This window comes from Budorcas taxicolor, chromosome 25 (genome assembly GCF_023091745.1).
Source record: "Budorcas taxicolor isolate Tak-1 chromosome 25, Takin1.1, whole genome shotgun sequence".
Lineage (NCBI taxonomy): Eukaryota > Metazoa > Chordata > Mammalia > Artiodactyla > Bovidae > Budorcas > Budorcas taxicolor.
Window position 1 is genome coordinate 5868216 of NC_068934.1, and position 17105 is coordinate 5885320.

Here is a 17105-nt window from a genome sequence, read left to right on the forward strand (position 1 = left end):
CTGGCTCTAGGTGAGTGATCACACCATTGTGACTATCTGGGCCGTGAAGATCTTTTTTTGTAGAGTTTTCTGTGTGTTCTTGCCACCTCTTCTTAATATCTTCTGCTTCTGTTAGGTCCATACTATTTCTGTCCTTTATTGAGCCCATATGATGATGTCACAGGGTGATATGATAATCTGGTCATCAAGATAGCAACATTCACTTTCCAAAAAAGTGAAAAGTTGAAGTCACAATGGCTGAGATTCTTGATAAGAGATGTATTCCTATTGATAATTCCTAAAATCCTGGGTCCAAAACTGCCCTAAAGTAGTTTTAAACTTAAATTTGAGAATGCTAATATTTTGTACAGTATACCATAATCTGTAGAATGGGTGAGAAGTGAGACAGGAATATACTATGAAAAGTATAAAAGATTCATATAAATAAATGAGAAGAAATTTAAAAAGAAAAGCAGAAAACCATGATTGGATGATTTCCTCCTGATGTCACAATTACTCTACTCAACAATAAATGCAGAAACTTAGAAAAGACCCAAGTTAAGGTGTAAAACAGAGAGGACCACCACCCACATCATCCTGTCAGTAGAGAGTGTGTGTACCACGATGCCAACATTCCAGGTGGAATCCTACACTGGTAAGTTATATTATTTGGCCTTTAAGCCATGCTTTCCTTTTCTCATTCCTTATCATTAACATGCACCTTAGACTATTTTCCATGACAGCGTCCACATAATAGTGCTAGGATCAGAGGACCCCTCATGCTTTTTCTTCCAACACTCTCATCCTCTGTCCTCACTTACATCCTCAGTCCCCGTGTGCCTTCAGTATCTTTAGATTATGAACAAATTTCTCTAGACGTTTGATCTTCCTTCTAAGAGCACTTTCTCTATTCCATTTTACCAGATATCTGTTTTTACTTGATGACACCTCTTGTCCTAAGACCAGAAAAAAATTCACTTCATGGGGAAGTAGGAATGGCCTCGTAGGTACTCAACAGAGAGGAAGGATGGGCCTTTGCTCTGACATCATTATTCAGCACAAGCTCTCTTTTGACGTTGCTGCCCTATGATTATTCACATTCTTGTCTCCAAGTGAGCACCACAGTGCTCTCCCAGCTTTCTGCAGTTGTTTTAATGGCTGTCTTGTAGATTTTTGGCATACCTCTGGCCCCAAATCATGGCATACCTCTGGCATACTCTTCTTTCACACCTTGTTCCCAATCCATCACTAGGTTCTATGGGCTCTGCAATCAAAATATATCTGAATCAGCTGCTTCACTAGTATTCGTCTAATCCCAGCCATAGTCATCTCTCACGTGGACTTCTGCAGTAGCCCCAATATAACTGTTGTTCCTGCACCAACACTCTTTGCTACTTTATGAAGAAGACTCTACAGAGTTAATCAGATCAGGTCATCATTAAAATCCTTCAAAGCTTTCTCATGAAATTTAAAAACAAAATTCAGACTCCTTAGAGTGGCAATTAAACCTACTTGATCTAGCTTTTGGATCTTGCCTCCCTTCAAGGGAAGCCAACACTAAGGAAACATACGTGGACCGCATGCAGAGAGACCAGGAAACAACCACATCAACAGAGACTACAGCATCACAAAGATCCGGGCAATCCCAAAGGGAGGCCCGTGGTACTGTGCTCCCCCAGTGCTAGCGTAGCATGGCCTAGGCCCAGATGAAGGCATTGGCCAATGGCCAGAGGCGAAGAGCATCCCTTGCCTTCTTCCACAGTACTGCCCAAGGCTTGCTAACAAGACAAAACAGCAGAAAAGGGGGTAGTCAACAATTTTATAATTGGAAAAGCTAAAATTATTTCATATTTTTTCTCCAGTGAACTGGTACTTCTTGACCAGCTAGAGTGACCAGGACAATTTATAATAATTGCAGTATAATTCATATTCTGCAAGCCCTATGCTTAATAAAGATCAGCTCGATATTTTTCTAAACGGCATTGACAGTATTGATGGTATAGTGCTTATTCTCTGCTCTCTAAATCTCAGACCAGCCTGAGAAAGGCTGTCAGGCACTACTATTATTACTTTTAATAATACTACTATTAATACTTCCTCAGTGGATCAGTGGGTAAAGAATCTGCCTGCAATGCAGGAGACACAGGATATACAGGTTCAATCCCTGGGTTAGGAAGCTCCCCTGGAGAAGGGCATGACAACCCACTCTAGTATTCTTGCCTGGAGAACCCCATGGACAGAGGAGCCTGGCAGGCTACAGTCCATGGGGTCACAAAGAGTCGGACCTGACTAAGCCTTGATCTCTTTCTGTGTTTGAACCAGAGTCTGAAATAACTTCACCACTCAATCATCTGAAAACCTCTTTCACTTATTCATGAATAGCCTTACTATGAGAAAAAAAGGCATTCTGCATGAAAGCTCATAGTACTGAGATCAAGGGAAGAGCCACAGGTCCAAGGGAACATGAAATAAAGTTCAGTGAATACTTTCTGGCTTTCAGAAAGACCAAAATTTTAACAGTCTATCTATCCCATTTCTTAAAACATGGGTTGTCCTTCCAGAGCAAAACTAAATATCCAACTAACACTGAAAATTTTAAAAATTCCTTTAAGCTGGATCAAAATATTTTAGTGTAGCTTCCATATTGAAAATAGGATAAAAGGCCCTAAAACTAAATAAAGAAGTTAAGATGGATTTTGAATGTGTTAAAAAAAAAAAAATTGAAGGATGATTATAGCCAACTACACATTGTTACAAGTTTTTCCTCAAAAGTATTAAAAAAACATCAACTTAGAAGATAGCTAGATCCCAGGGCCATAATTTTGGAAATTGCTGTTGTCTTTGTGTGGTAAGCAAGAATACTGTAAAACCAGTATCTTAACATCAAAACGTTGCGTTTTCGGTATTGCTTACGGAAGAAAGATTCTGTCCTTGCAATTTATTGGCCTGAAGAGACCCCACTCCACCCCAGCAAAATACAATCAAGGAGAAAAACTCAACTTTCCTGGCCAATCAGCTTTCCTAAATTTTCTACCTTTCTTTATTTTATTAGTTTTGAGTTTTAATATTAGTTTTAATAAAATTTCAAATTTTATTAAATTTGAAATAAAATTTAAAACTGATATAAAAATACAGAGTTTAGAGTGAGGTGATTCCTGTTTATCTTCTACTTTAAAATTTGCTTTGAGTACTTCCCTGGTGGTACAGTGGATAAGAATCTGCCTGCCAATGCAGAGGACACAGGTTCAAACCCTGGTCCAGGAGGATCCCACGTGCCATGGGCAACTAAACCCGTGAGCCGTAGCGCCACAACTGGAGAGTCCCTGCCTCACAGCGAAAGATTCCTCTCTCAGCAGAGATCCCGCATGATGCAACTAAGACCTGATACAGCCAAGCAAATGAATAAATATTTTGAAAAAAAAAGAATGATAATGGCCACACATCAAAAGGACAGGGAGGACATCTTGAAGGGATGCTATTAATCAAACCTGGGATAGACTAACAAGAAAAAATAATGTTTGTAGCTAATTATAACTTATTGAATAGAACTGGAAATCATGAGTCCAAACAGTTATAAATGAATGAATAAATTGAAATGATATTAATGGGTAGATTTAATGTTTGATGAGGAATATGCTTTTTGCATACCTTCCAAGAACCTAGGCATAAATATATTTAAAAGGGAAAAGTAACTTTTTTTTTGTTTGTTCTGCCGAAAGGCTTTTGGAATCTCCGTTATCCTACCAGGGATTGAGCCCTGTCAGTGAAAGCCTGGAATCTAAACACTAGGCCACCAGGGAACTCCCTTGGTGGGAAAAAGCAACTTTCATGTGAGACAAGCTGGCAGACACCACCTTAAATAAGTGATATAACTGTTAGGGACTGGGCCATACAGCAAGAGGTGAGCAGCCAGAGAGGGAGTGAAGTTTTATCTGTGGCTCCCCACTGCTCCCCATCACTCCCATCATCACCTGAACCATTTCCAGCCCCTCTTCCCCCAGGGCCCATGGAAAAATTGTCTTCTCTGAAACCAGTCCCTGGTGCCAAAAAGGTTGGGGATCCCTGATCATCATCAACAGAGGGTCCACCATCAAACTCACGCAACATTAGGTAGAACACAATAAAAACAGCAATCACTTTTGCGATTTTTCTGGTCATAGATGCATAACTTATTTCTAATCCTGAGGAAACAGACAAAATTACTTAAAGAGATATTCTACAGAATATCCAACCATGGTGTTTGTCTGGTGGTTCAGTGGTTAAAACTCTGAGCTCCCAATGCAGGGGGCATGGTTTTGATCTCTGGCCAAGGAACTAAGATCCCTCATGCCCAATGGTGTGGCCAAAAAAGAAAAAAAAAAAAAAAAGCCCAGTCTTTCATCATCAAAAGTATCAAGGGCATGAAAGCTAAGACTGAGGAGCTGTTACAAAATTAAGAAACAAAAGACACATGGCAAATAAAGGACATTGTTAGGATAATTGGCAACCCTTGATGGAGCTCAATTAAAATGACAGTAATGCATCACTGTTAAGTGTCTGATTTTGATGGTTGTAATGTATTGTTATGTAGGAGAACACCTTTATTTATAGGAAATATATGCTATAGTATTCAAAGGTAACGGGATCCACAGCTTAGTCTTCAATAATTCTGGAAAAAAGAAATAATTGTTGCACTAGATTGCAACTTTTTGTATGTTTGTGAGCCTTTCAAATTCAATCAAATAGTTTCAAGTGAAGTTTCTGTTATAGTCATTCTGCAGTTAGTATATCAGCTCTGATACTGTGTTATCACCAGTTTAGGATGCGCATGTCATGGGACACAGAAGCAGATCAGAATCTGAGGTAAGCAAAGGAAGAGAAGGACTTCCCTGACGGTCCATGGCTAAGACCATGCACTCCTGGTGCAGGGGGCCAGGATTCAATCTTTGGTCAGACATGACATGCTGCAACTAAAGATCCTGCACGCAGCAACTAAAACCTGGTGCAGCCAAATAAATACAGCTTTTTAATAAAGTCTTTGTTAAAAAAGAAAGAAAGAGGGCCTAAACAAGACTCTCAGAAGACAAGACAGTACTAAAGACACTCTGAACTAAGGTTTTTTTCTACTAACACCTGAATAGATAGGGATTTGTGTTTACTAGCATTTGTCCTATAAGAATATAGTTTAGTAAACTGTTCAAAATTCATGTAATGTAAGGGTTCATTCTTCTCAATTTACTCTTTTTGTTTATTTATTTATTTGGCTGCCCCATTGACTGCATGGGGGCAGCCAAAAATAAATAAACGAAAATAATAAATTGAGAGGAATGAGGTTAAAGTGTCTGCCTGGAATGCGGGAGACCTGGGTTCAATCCCTGGGTTGGGAAGATACCCTGGAGAAGGAAATGGCAACCCACTCCAGTACTCTTGCCTGGAGAATTCCATGGAGGGAAGAGCCTGGTAGGCTACAGTCCATGGGGTCGCAAAGAGTCGGACACGACTGAGCAGCTTCACCTCACATGACAGCACGAGGGGGATCTTAGTTCCCTTGGCCTGGGATGAACCTGTGTCCCCTGGAGTGGAAGCACAGGGTCTTAACCACTGAACTGCCAGCGAAGTCTTTTGTTGAATTTTTGAAATCCTGTGTTTAGAAGAATATATCAACTTACAGGAATTCAGTGGTTTTTGCCCTTCTAGTGACTTTTCACTTTCATGCATTGGAGAAGGAAATAGCAACCCACTCTAGTGTTCTTGCCTAGAGAATCCCAGGGACAGGAGAGCCTGGTTGGCTGCCGTCTATGGGGTCGCACAGAGTCGGACACGACTGAAGCGACTTAGCAGCAGCAGCAGCAGCAGCAGTGAGCAACAGATAGCATGCTTCCACGGCATGACCTCTGGATAAGGAAAATTATTGTCAAGGGCTCAAGCCTTGAATTTGATGGAATCCCAATCTGTCTTATTCACAAAGCCTGTGTGACAAACTCTAAACAGGAGTTTAAGAGAAGTGCAGTTTTATTCATACTGAAGAGATAAAGCAATTCACTTCCAATTCAGTCTACTTTTAATCAGAAGAAATAGCACAAAACACACACTCATACATACCCAATAATATACAGAAGAAAAGTACAGGCGAGAGATTCCTGAGTTACTCAAATCTGTCCAATTTAAGTAAAAAAATGTTAACTGACAATTTTGCAAATTCCTCCGTATCAAATTTGCAAATATTTACAAGCTTAAAGTAATAATAATTTTATACACTTTTATTTCTAATGTGGAAAAGTTCAGATGTCTTAGAAGTTTATTTTTCTCTATTCTGCATTTTTGAACCATTAAAAGTCTTTTAAAAGTTGATTTTCCAAGACTTCCCGGTGATCCAGTGGTTAAGAATCCGCCTGCCAATGTGGGGGACACAGGTTCCATCCCCGGTCTCGGAAGATCCTGCGTGCTACGCGGCACCCAAGCCCGTGAGCCGGACTGCTGAGTCCGAGCCCGCCTGTTGCACTTACGGACACCTGAGATCTCTAGAGCCTGTGCTCCGCAAGGAGAAACGCCCGCGCAATGAGCCGCAGGCACTGCGAGCGGAGAGCAACCCCCGCCTGCCACAAGGAGAGAAAGCTTGTGCGCAGCAACCAAGACCCAGTGCAGCAATGAAAGGAAGGGAAGGGAAAGTCCGTCGGTCGAGTTCGACTCTTTGCAATTCCGTGGACTGTACAGTCCATGGAATTCTCTACGCCAGAATACTGGAGTGAGGGGCCGAACCCAGGTCTTCCTTATTACAGGCAGATTCTTTACCAGTTGAGCCACAAGGGAAGCCCAAGAATTCTGGAGTGAGTATCCTTTCCCTTCTCCAGAGGAATTTCCTGACCCAGGAATCGAACCGGGGTCTTCTGCGTTGCAGGTGGATTCTTTAGTGCAACAATAAACAACTATTTTTAAAAAGTTGATTTGCCTTTTTATTTTTATTTTTTTTTTTCATTTTCAAATTTCTTCTCTATAAAAGTAGGCTTCATCGCTGGACTTTCTCCAAGTGTGGCTTCTGTGTGCGGGCTTCTTGTTTCGGAGCCCCTCCTGTTGAGGACAGGCTCCAGGCCCGCTGGTAGCGGGCGGTGCAGCACGCGGGCTCAGTTGCGTGGCTGTCAGGCCCGACAGCGCAGGCTCAGAAGTTGCGCACAGGCTTAGTTGCTCCTCAGCAGGTGGAATCCTCCCAGATCAGGGATTGAACCTGTGTCCCCTGCCCTGGTCCCCCACAAGGCAAAGTGGATACCCATCCGCTGGGCTACCAGGGAAGTCCAAGAACTAGACCTTTAAAGTACTTTTGAAGCCACCTGTGTGTTTGAGTTTTGCTATTTACATCTCTTGTTTCACACTCTTAACAATGCCCATTGTAGGCTGTATGTTTTAGTATTGTTTGACTATTTTTGTTTTCTAAATTATTTTAATACGTTTCCTCAGTTTGCAGGTTTTTAAAAAGTTAAATAGAATTGTAGTTTCTAAATAGTTTCCTTTCTTGAATAAAATCATTCTCTTGTAATTCTTCTGTTGTTGTTTGTATTTTACTCCTGTCTTCTAGCTGTATACTATTCTCGGGCTCCAAAATCATTGCGGATGGTGACCGCAACCATGACTTAAAAGATGCTTGCTCCTTGAAAGGAAAGCTATGACCAACCTACACAGCATATTAACAAGCAGAGACATTACTTTGCCAAAAAAGGTCTGTCTAGTCAAAGCTATGATTTTTCCAGTGGTCACATATGGATGGAGAGTTGGACTATAAAGAAGGCTGCATGCCGAAGAACTGATCCTTTCAAACTATGGCTCTGGAGAAGACTCTTGAGAGTCCCTTGGACAGCAAGGAGATCAAACCAGTCCATCCTAAAGGAAACCAATCCTAAATATTTATTGGAAGGGCTGCTGCTGAAGCTCCAATATTCTGGCCATCTGATACGAAGAGACGACTCATTAGAAAAGACCCTGATGCTGGGAAAGATTGAGGGCAGGAGGACAAGGGGGCAACAGAGAATGAGATGGTTGGATGGCATCACCGACTGGATGGAGATGAGTTTAGGCAAACTCCGGGAGATGGTGAAGGACAGCGGAGCCTGGCGTGCTGCAGTCCTTAGGCTTGCAGAGTCGGACATGACTTGGCAACTGAACAACAGCACACCACTTGTCCAAGCTGAGGAGACAGAGCTGAGAGTCTGGTGCTGATGTTGGAGCCGACAGGATGTGAACCGCAGGCTTCTCACTGTCCTGCCAGGGCTCCTGGCTTGATTTCTTCCTGTCATTAGAAGCCGGACCAGGGATCACACCCTGAACGGCAGGGGCGCCACATTCCCAGTGACCTGGCAGGGGGTTCCTGGATGAGTCCCCAGCTGCCCATGCAGACCCTGACTTTTGTTTGTGGCTTTTGAAAAATAAAAAAAATTTTTAAATTTAAAATAAAGTTAAAATGAGGATATTAACCATAGAGGAATAAATTCATAGAAGTGAAGAGAAGAGAAATTTTGAACCTCATCTAACAGGTAAGTGGGAGAAAGTTTTCCTGCCAACTGCTGCGGAATCTGTGAAGACTTGTGAGAAAGGGTGGATATTTTTGTTGTGTCTCCGTAGTTTTTCTTTTTTTCTCCTTTCCTATTATGTTTTCTGCTCATTCCATTCTCTCTCCCACCGTCTTTGTGAGAGCTGCAGCACTTTGCCAAGGAGGTAAAAATTCCAGCCCTCAAGATATATTTTAACATAGCTGAGCAGCTCCCAGGAAGATGCCAGCAATGTCAGAAGCCAGATTGCCCTGGCTCCTGAACTCCACATCTTGGACAAGCAGTCTGTTTTCCTTTCCCTACTTGGTCGATTTATTATTTTCTCTGACCGAGAGGTGGCTTCCCAGGTGGTACTAGTAGCAGAGAACTCACCTGCGCATGTAGGTTAGACATAAGACATGCAGGCTCGATTCCCGGGTTGGGAAGATCCCCTGGAGGAGGAAATGCCAATCCATTCCAGTATTCTTGCCCAGAGAATCCCATGGACAGAGGATCCTGGCGGGATATAGTCCATGGGGTCTTAAACAGTAGGACCCAACTGAAGTGACTTAGTATGCGTGACTTAGAGGAATCAGTACTTTTCTCCCATGTATGAAAACATGCATGAAAAATGTTTCTTGAGGGAAAATTGTCTCTCTCTGCTTCTCTTTGTTGGTTCATTCGTCTATCCTCCTCCCAGTACCCAGAATCAAACGCCGAAATGTCCCAGACTGACGAGAAATCCTTCGGAATGCACTTTCATGTAAAATCGGATGTGTTGTCATTACCATTAAGAGAAATTCATAATTACCTGAAATGGATGAGAATCGCAGGGAGCTGGTGCTTCTTGGCCGTCCATTTTACCAAGTCTGAGAAATCCTGAGGGAAGGTTGGCGAGGTGTTGACCCTTTGAGTTGTGAATTTTGGTTTTGTTTTTAACATACACCCACCCTGAGTTGTGTTTGAGTTAGGTCCTTAGATAGATCCCAGGTTGGTTTTCAGATGTGTGTGCTGTGCTGAGTCTTCAGCGTGTCCGACTCCACTCTGTAGCCCACCAGGCTCCTTCATCAGTGGAATTCTCCAGGCAAGAATACACTGGAGTGGGTTGCCATGCCCTCCTCCAGGGGATCATCGAACCCGCATCTCTTACGTCTCCTGCATTGGCAAGTGGGTTCTCTACCACCAGCGTCACCCGGGAAGCCCTTGTTTTTGGATACCGGAAGGCAATCAGTACCAGCACACTCATTTTTTTCTACGCCATCACTAACTTCAACATTCTAAGGAAGGGTCCCTGGACGGCTGGGCTGGGAAGACCCTGCCTCCCCGCAGTGAAGATCCGCCGAGCCAGGTAGGGTCACCCGAAGCTCAAAGCTCTGGCCACCTGTCTGCCTGCCCATTCCTCTTGCTGGCTCTCGGGCTCCCTCTAGCGGTCCCTCACTTTCCGCTCTGGTGAGAGATGAGCTCCAAGGTCCTCTCCCGGCTCTTTCGTTGTTGTTTTTTTAAATTTTACTCTGCCTGCCAAGTTGGCCAGCAAATACACCACTCCTCCTCTCTCTCCAGATTTTTGGAAGTCAGAGAGTTCTTGTGCAAATGGCCTTCTGTTACAGGGCGAATTGGGGCTGTCTAGTCAAAGCAATGGTTTTTCCTATAGTCATGTAGGGGATATGAGAGATGAACCTTAAAGAAAGCTGGGCCCTAAAAATTGATATTTTCCAGCTGTGGTGCTAGAGAAGACTTTTGAGAGTTCCTTGGACAGCAAGGAGATCAAACCAGTCAACCTAAAAGGAAATCAGTCCTGAATATTCATTGGAAGGACAGGCTGAAGCTGAAGCTCCAATACTTTGGCTACCTGATGCGAAGAACTGACTCATTAGAAAAGATCCTGATGATGGGAAAGATTGAAGGCAGGAGGAGAAGGGGACGACAGAGGATGAGATGGTTGGATGGCATCACCAACTCAATGGACATGAGTTTGAGCAAACTCCGAGAGATAGTGAAGGACAGGGAAGCCTGGCGTGCTGTAGTCCGTGGGGTTGCGAAGAACCAAGAAAGACACGACTGAGTGACTGAACAACAGCTGGTTTTCTCTAAGTATAGGCCCAGGTGTGGCACTGCTGGGTCATATGTTGGTTCTATTTTCAGTTTTTTAAGGAACTTTCATACTGTTCTCCATAGTGGCTGTAATAATTTACATTCCTGCTAACAGTGTAAGAGAGTTTCCTTTTCTCCACACCCGCTCCAGCATTTATTGCGCATAGATTTTCTGATGATGGCCATTCTGATCAGTGTGAGGTGATTCCTTATTATAGTTTTGATTTGCATTTCTCTAATAATTAGTGATGTTGAGCATCCTTTTGTGTGTTTGTTGGCCATCTGTATGTCTTCTTTGGAGAAATGTCTATTGAGGTCTTTTGCCCATTAAAAAAAATGTATTTATTTTTTATTGAAGGATATTGCTTTACAGATTTTTGTGGTTTTCTGTCAAACTTCAACATGAATCAGCCATAGGTATACATATATCCCCTCCCTTTTGAACCTCCTTCCCATCTCCCTCCCCACCCTATCCCTCTAGGTTGATACTGAGCCCTGTTTGAGTTTCCTGAGCCATATAGCAAATTCCCGTTGGCTATCTATTTTACATATGGTAATGTAAGTTTCCATGTTACTCTTTCCATACATCTCACCCTCTCCTCCCCTCTCCCCAGGTCCATAAGTCTATTCTCTCTGTGTGTTTCTCTACTGTTGCCCTGTAAATAAATTCTTCAGTACCAGTTTTCTGGATTCTGTATATATATGTGTTGCCGCTGCTAAGCTGCTCCAATCGTGTCCGACTCTGTGCGACCGCACGGACTGCAGCCCACCAGGCTCCTCTGTCCATGGGATTTTCCAGGCAAGAGTACTGGAGTGGGGTGCCATTTCCTTCTCCTATATATGTTAGAATATGATATTTATCTTTCTCTTTCTGACTTAATTCACTCTGTATAATAGGTTCTAGGTTCATCCACCTCATCAAAACTGACTCAAATGCCTTCCTTTTTATGGCTGAGTAACATTCCATTGTGTATATGTACCACAACTTCATTATCCATTCACCTGTCAATGGACATCTAGGTTACTTCCATGCTCTAGCTATTGTAAATATCTCTGCGATGAACAACAGGATACTTGTGTCTCTTTCAATTTTGGTTTCCTCAGGGTATATACCTAGGAGTGGGATTGCTGGGTCATACGGCGGTTTTATTCCTAGTTTTTTAAGGAATCTCCATACTGTCTTCTATAGTGACTGTATCAATTTACATTCCCACCAACAGTGTAAGAGGGTTCCCTTTTCCTCACACGATCTCCAGCATTTATTGTTTGTAGACTTTTTGATGATGGCCATTCTGACCTGTGTGAGATGATATCTCATTGTAGTTTTGATCTGCATTTCTCTAATAATGAGCTATGTTGAGCGTCTTTTCATGTGTTTGTTAGCCATCTGTAGGTTTTCTTTGGAGAAATAATCTGTTTAGGTCTTTTCTCACTTTTTGATTGGGTTGTTTGTTTTTCTGGCATGGAGTTGTATGAACTGCTTGTATATTTTGGAAATTAATCCATTGTCAGTTGTTTCATTTGCTATTATTTTCTCCAATTCTGAGGGTTGTCTTTTCACCTTGCTTCTAGTTTCTTTTGCTGTGCAAAAGCTTTTAAGTTTAATCAGGTCCCACCTGTTTACTTTTGTTTTTATTTCTGTTACTCTAGGAGGTGGGTCATAGAGGATCTTGCTTTGATTTATGTCATCAAGTGTTCTGCCTATGTTTTCCTCTAAGAGTTTTATAGTTTCTGGTCTTCCATTTAGGCCCTTAATCCATTTTGAGTTTATCTTTGTGTGTGATGTTAGGAAGTGTTCTAATTTCATTCTTTTACATGGAACTGTCCAGTTTTCCCAGCACCATTTATTGAAGAGGCTGTCTTTGCCGCATTGTATATTCTTGCCTCCTTTGTCAAAAATAAGGTACCCATAGGTGCATGGGTTTATTTCTGGGCTTTCTATCTTGTTCTGTTGGTCTATACTTCTGTTTTTGTGCCAGTACCATACTGTCTTGATGACTATAGCTTTGTAGTATAATCTGAAGTCAGGAAGACTGATTCCTCCAGCTCCATTCTGCTTTCTTAAGACTGCTTAGGCTATTCGGGGTCTTTTGTATTTTCATATGAAATGTGAAATTTTTTTGTTCTAGTTCTGTGAAAAATGCCACTGGTAATTTGATAGGGGTCACATTGAATCTGTAGATTGGATTTGGTGGTATAGTCATTTTCACAATATTGATTCTTCCTACCTAGGAACATGGAATATCTCTCCATCTATTTATGTCATCTTTGATTTATTTCATCAGTGTCTTATAATTTTCTGTGTATAGTTCTTTTGTCTCTTTAGGTAAGTTTATTCCTTATTGATATTTAATTCTTTTTGTTGCAGTGGTGAATGGGATTGATTTCTTAATTTCTCTTTCCAATTTTTCATTGTTAGTATATAGAAATGCAAGCTATTTCTGTGTATTGATTTTGTATCCTGCAACTTTGCTAAATTCACTGATTAGCTCTAGTAATAGTAATACTATTTTTAGGGTTTTCTATGTACAGTATCATGTCATCTGCAAACAGTGAGAGCTTTACTTCTTTTTTCCCTATCTGGATTGCTTTTATTTCTTTTTCTGCTCTGATTGCTGTAGCTAGGACGTCCAGAACTATGTTGAGTAATGGTGGCAAAAGTGGACACGTTTGTTTTGCTCCTGATCTTAGGGGGAATGCTTTCAGTTTTTCATCACTGAGAATAATGTTTGCTGTAGGCTTAACATATATGGCCTTTACTATGTTGAGGTAGGTTCCCTCTATGCCCATTTTTTGAAGAGTTTTAATCATAAATGGGTGCTGAATTTGGTCAAAGGCTTTTTCTGTATCTATTGAAATGATCATATGGTTTTTATCTTTCAATTTGTTAATATGGTGTATCACATTGATTGATTTGCATATATTGAAGAATCCTTGCACCCCTGGAATAAACCCAACTTGATCATAGTGTATGAGCTTTTTGATGTGTTGCTGAATTCTGTTTGCTGAAATTTTGTTGAGGAGTTTGGCATCTATGTTCATCAGTGATATTGGCCTGTAGTTTTCTTTTCTGTGTGTTGTCTTTGTCTGGTTTTGTATCAGGATGATGGTGGCCTCATGGAATGAATTTCGAAGTGTTCCTTCCTCTGCAATATTTTGAGAGTTTTAGAAGGACAGTCATTAGCTCTTCTCTAAATGTTTGATAGAATTCTCCTGTGAAGCCATCTGGTCCTGGGCTTTTGTTTTTTGGGAGATTTTTGATCACAGCTTCAATTTTGGTGCTTGCAATTGGGTTGTTCATAATTTCTATTTCTTCCTGGTTCAGTCTTGGAAGATAGAACTTTTCTAAGAATCTGTCCATTTCTTCTAGGCTATCTATTTTATTGCCATATAGTTGTTCATAATAGTCTCTTATAGTCCTTTGTATTTCTGCATTGTCTGTTATAACCTCTTCTTTTTCATTTCTAATTTTGTTGATTTGATTCTTCTCTGTTTTGTTCTTGATGAGTCCAGCTAAGGGTCTGTCAATTTTGTTTATCTTCTCAAAGAACCAGCTGTTAGTTTTATTAATCTTTACTGCTGTTTCTTTCATTTCTTTTTTATTTTTTTCTGCTCAGATATTTATGATATCTTTTCTTCTACTAATTTTTTTTTTGTTCTTCTCTTTCCAGCTGCTTTAGGTGTAAAGCTAAATTGTCTATTTGATGTTTTTCTTGTTTCTTGAGGTAGGATTGTATTGCTATAAACTTCTCTCTTAGAACTGCTTTTGCTGCATCCCATAGGTTTGAGTTGTCTTGTTTTCATTGTCATTTGTTTCCAGAAATTTTTTGATTTCCCTTTTTATTTCTTCAGGAACCTGTTGGTTACTTAGAAACGTGTTGTTTAATCTCCATGTGTTTGTGTTTCTTATGGTTTTTTCCTTGTAATTGATATCTAGTCCATAGCATTGCAGTCAGAGAAGATGCTTGATACGATTTCCATTTTTTAAAATTTACTGAAGTTTGATTTGTGACCCAAGATGTGGTCTATGCTGGAGAATGCTCTATGTGCACTTGAGAAGAAGGTGTATTCTTCTGCATTTGGAGGGAATGTCCTGAAGATATGAATGAGATCCATTTCATCTAATGTATGACTGAAGACTTGTGTTTCCTTATTAACTTCCATTTTGATGATCTGTCCATTAGTGTGAATGGGTGTTAAAGTCTCCTCCTATTATTGTGTTACTGTTAATTTCTCCTTTTATGTTTGTTAGTGTTTGTCTTATGTATTGGGGTGCTCCTATGTTGGGGCATAGATATGTACCATTGCTATGTCTCTCTCTTGGATTGATCCCTTGATCATTATGTAGTGTCTTTCCTTATCTCTCATAATCTTCCTTATCTTAGGGTCTATTTTGTCTGATATGAGGATTGCTGGTCCATCTTTCTTTTGCTTCCTGTTTGCATGGAATATGTTTTTCCATCCTCTCACTTTCAATCCATATGTGTCTTTAGGTCTGAAGCAGATTTCTTGTAGACAGCATGTCTATGGGTCTTGTTTTTGTATCCATTCACCCAGTCTGTGTCTTTAGGTTGGAGCATGTCATTTATTTACATTTAAAGTAATTATTGATATACATGTTCCTATTGCCATTTTCTTAATTATTTTGGGTTGATTTTGTAGATCTTTTTTCTTTTCTTGTATTTCTTGACTATATAAGTCCCTTTAACATTTGTTGTAAAGCTCATGTGATGGTACTGAATTCTCTTAACTTTTGCTTGTCTGAAAAGCATCTTAGTTCTCCATCAATTTTGAATGTGATCCTTGCTGTGTATAGTAATCTTCGTTATAGATTTTTCCCTTTCAGTACTTTAAATATTTCCTACCATTCCCTTCTGTCCTGCAGAGTTTCTGCTTAAAGATCAGCTGTTAAGCATGTGGGGTTTCACTTGTATGTTACTTGTTGCTGCTCCCTTGCTGTTTTTAATATTCTTTCTTTGTGTTAAGTCTTTGTTAGTTTGATTAGTATGTGTCTTGGTGTGTTTCTCCTTGGGTTTATCCTGTATGGGACTCTTTGTGCCTCTTTGACTTGACTATTTCCTTTTCCATGTTGGGAAAATTTTCAACTATAATCTCTTCAAAAAATTTTTCAGACCCTTTAATTTTCTCTTCTTCTTCTGGGACCCCCTATGATTCAAATGATCATAACTGATTTGTTCTTCTGCTTCAGATATTCTGCTATTGATTCCTTCTAGAGTATTTTTATTTTTTGTAATTGAGTTGTTTGTTTTGTATGTTTATTCTTTAATTCTTCTAGGTCTTTGTAAATTGATTCTCGCATTTTCTCCATTTTGTTTTCGGTGTTTTTGATCATCTTTACTATCATTATTCTGAATTCTTTTTCAGGTAGTTTGTTTATTTCCTCTTCATTTATTTGGAGTTCTGTGTTTCTAGTTTGTTCCTTCATTTGTGTAGTATTTCTCTGCCTTTTCATTACTTTTTTGTAAGTTATTGTGTTTGAGGTCTCCTTTTCCCAGGTTTCAAGGAAAGTTGAAATCTTTCCTTGAAGAAAATTGAATTCTTCCTTTTGGTTTCTGCCCTCCTAAGATTGGTCCAGTGGTTTGTGTGAGCTTCATATAGGGTGAGATTTGTGCTGAGTTTTTGTTTGTTTGCTTGTTTGTTTTTCCTCTTGATGGGCAAGGCTGAGTGAGGTTTGTAATCCTGTCTGCTAATGATTGGGTTTGCATTTTTGTTTTGTTTGTTATTTAGATGAGGCATCCTGCACAGGGTGTTACTGGTGGTTGGGTGATGCTGGGTTTTGTATTCAAGTGGTTTCCTTTGTGTGAGTTCTCACTATTTGATACTCCCTAGGGTTAGTTCTCTGGTAGTCTAGGGTCTTGGAGTCAGTGCTCCCACTCCAAGGGCTCAGGGCTTGATCTCTGGTCAGGAACGAAGATTTCACAAGTGGTTTGTTATGGCATTAAGTGAGATTAAAACAAATACCCCAAAACGAGAAACCAAAGATGAACCCCAGGCAAATGGCAGTTACAAAATAGTAATTAAAATAATGGATTATATACGTATACATATACACCCATAAGCAAAGTCAAAACAGTCCAACTAAAATAAAGTACAGTAGATTGACCCAGCAAACAAAGGAAACAAAAATTATACTTACCAGTTAAGAACAAAACTAACTAAAGCACAAACTGGAAAGCAGAACTAAAGCAAGTGGGGAATAAAGCAATGAAAACAAAACTAACAGATATGTCGAGAGGAAAGGAAATAAAGAAAAGAAGGACAGGATAGATATGTAATTTAAATAGAGGTAAAGAAGATTTATATATGTTAAAGATTAACTGCAAGGGGAAAAGAACAGTAGGAAAGGCAAACAAAGGAATGAATATAGAAAAATATAATAGGTTTTAAAAAATTAAAATTATAAGAAAGAAAAGAAAAAAAAAGAAGAAAAAAAAAGGAAATAAAAGGAAAACTCCACAGTACTGCAAAAGCCCAACATAGAGGCAGAGGTTTATAACAACAATAAAAAATGTGACTGAA